Genomic DNA, 2,592 nt, shown 5'->3' with positions numbered 1-2,592 from the left:
GGGGCTAGGAAGAAATCGAGCTGGGCGGAAGGTATAATATTATTAATAGTAATAATACTTCCATCCTTTCTGTTGCGCATAGAACTATCAAATTTCCCAAAATGGCAATCTCAACATGAAATTTAGATAATATAACAAATTGTATACAAAAGGAGGAAAGTATTTGGAAATGTGATAAATTTTACATTTACTTAGAAACCCGTGTCGATGAGATCCGGGACCTTGCTTTTAAGATTCATCTTGTAGGTGGATGGCATCATTTTCACATTTTAAGGGATTTAACGATGGCGGAAAAATCATTCCTCGTCAAATTTTTCCGTGACAGTGTGTGAATTTGGGATTTGAGTTTACAGCAAATTGAAGTTCGAAGTGTGCTTGGGCTTTCTGTAAAGTCCAGATGTACGCCGTTGAGCCGTTGGAAAATTATGATACTGAAAGTGACATCCATTTGATATTTGTAGTTCACACTGACGCTTGAGCCGTTGGAAAATTATGTTACTGAAGGTGACATCCATTTGATATTTGTACTTGACACTCAGGCTGAATTTGAAATTCCAGGCCTGCTTGGGCTCTTTCTGTTGGAAAATTATGGCGCTAGCACTGACATCGATGGGGTGTCTGGAAATTTGCAAAGCGGAAACATATGCAATGAATGTATCACGTGCAATTGGAGTGCAAGAAAGATGCAAGAGCATTGGTAGATTTAAGGTGAAGGTGGTTTGGTTTTCTTTGAATCACCTTAAACCAGACCATTTATAAACTACAAACAATTTTACATTTTTTTATAAACAATAATAACGTTTATCCGTAAATCAACTAAGTAACTAAAAAATCCTTTAACACTAAAAAAAATATCACCATTTATAAACTACAAACAACTTTACATTTTTTTTATAAACAATAATAACGGTTTTTTTAATAAACTAAAAGATTTTTTATTAAACAATAATAACCTAAAAGCATTCTCGAACATTGGGCGACTCCGCTAAAAGAAATTACTTAAAAATCGAATTACGCCGTCTGTGGGAATCGAACCCACGACCACGTGGTTAAAAGCCACGCGCTCTACCAGCTGAGCTAAGACGGCGACGTTAAATTTTTTTATGTGGGTAGTTTAATCATCTTTCCTTCCTATCGTACAGAAGTCTTGTGGCTCCAAGTTATGAAATATAATTTGCATTGGGATTATTTTATCTGCGTGGCACCCACAGGTTTTATTTATTAGGTTGTTGAGGATACCTCCGCGGTAAGACCTTGATTTCCGAAATATTATATTTAAAATTACTAATAAAAAAAAATTAATTACAATTTTTTTTAAGAATAGCCCTAAATTTTATATGGATAATTTTTCTATTCAAAATTATTAATAGAAGATGTTTAAATTAAAAATAAGTTTTTAGATTAATGTAAAATTTCGCCATAATTCAAAATCATTACTCTATACATTTATTTATTAGGAAAGGAAATAAAAAGATTGATTTTAAAAAAGTTTGTGGATAAGGTGTCAAACATCTTTTTATAAAATTTTGAATGTGAGGTTTTTTCATCAGAAAGGAGCTTTTAGAAGAGTTCTAATGAAAGGTGATAATTGCTCCTCAAAAACAGCTAGTTAAGATATTAACAAAGGCATTAAGTAGTTTTAGGTTCTTAACTTTTTATCATTATTTTGTTGGTTAAAATGTTGTCATTGATATCATATGTTGTCATTGATGTCAAATGTTGTCATTGATGTCAAATGTTGTCATTGATGTCAAATGGGAGAATTCTGGGCAAAATGTTGTCATTGATGTCAAAGAAGCAAGCTACATGGAGAGTGCCAAGGAGTTTCAAGTTGAGGGGGAGTCCTCTAGTAGTTGTTGTGTTTAGAAGAGAACCATTATAGTAGCAGGTTAAGTGACAGGTTAAGTGAGGAAGTTAAAAATATTATAATTATGATGGTTGGGTGGCCCGGTCTTTAAAGGAACTTTCATATCAAGTGATCTGCTCAGTTGCCTTTGTAATGTGCTCAGATGGATAGACCTTGGAAAGACCTTTCCAATGGTATAAGGTAGCTTTAAAAACTCTAGAGGATGATGGAGTTATGGTCAGTTGAAGTTTGTCAGTGTTCTAGGCTTCAAGGTTCCGCATTAATCTTGTGTTTTGTAATAAATTTCTTTGTTAAAATAAATTCCAGACTTAAGTAGATTTGTGAAGAAGTCGGATCGGTCAATAAGGTCAGGCCATGGGACTAGTCAGAAGGTTGGCTTAGTTGGAAGGTTTTTCATCAAAAGGTTTCGGCATGCATACAAAGGACCAACCACCAACCCCCAACCCCTAACCTAAGTAGGACCCGAGTAAGATAAGTCGTAGATGTATATTGACGATGAATGGTGTCAAGGAAACATATAGTCGAAGATGGTTCATTTTCCATTTACCTCCCTTTAGGTGTCCCGATGGATTAAGCGACCAACTCTCGAACTGTGTGGGACCTAGCACAAAAAGACTCTCAATGCATGTTTAGTTGGGCCAGTCAACAATCTACCAAACAATCTATCTTCCCACTAAATGATCTCCCAACAATCGAGTGCTAATATGAAGCTCTTAGCAGTTGTG

At 35.0% G+C, this 2,592-nt stretch overlaps 1 non-coding gene across 1 annotated transcript; it reads right to left on the bottom strand.

Moving 5' to 3' along the window:
- Positions 1–1,014: 1,014 nt before the first annotated feature.
- TRNAK-UUU (transfer RNA lysine (anticodon UUU)) lies at positions 1,015–1,087 on the bottom strand. The gene has a single exon. It is a non-coding gene; the product is annotated as a tRNA-Lys (tRNA).
- Between the last annotated feature and the right edge of the window lie 1,505 nt (positions 1,088–2,592).

The sequence above is a fragment of the Pinus tabuliformis genome, chromosome 2_2 (genome assembly GCF_031772625.1).
Source record: "Pinus tabuliformis cultivar Carrire ecotype Pingquan chromosome 2_2, CPIR1, whole genome shotgun sequence".
Classification (NCBI taxonomy): Eukaryota; Viridiplantae; Streptophyta; class Pinopsida; order Pinales; family Pinaceae; genus Pinus; species Pinus tabuliformis.
The sequence above is the reverse complement of the archived record's forward strand: the minus strand, read 5'-3'. Positions and strand labels throughout refer to the sequence as shown.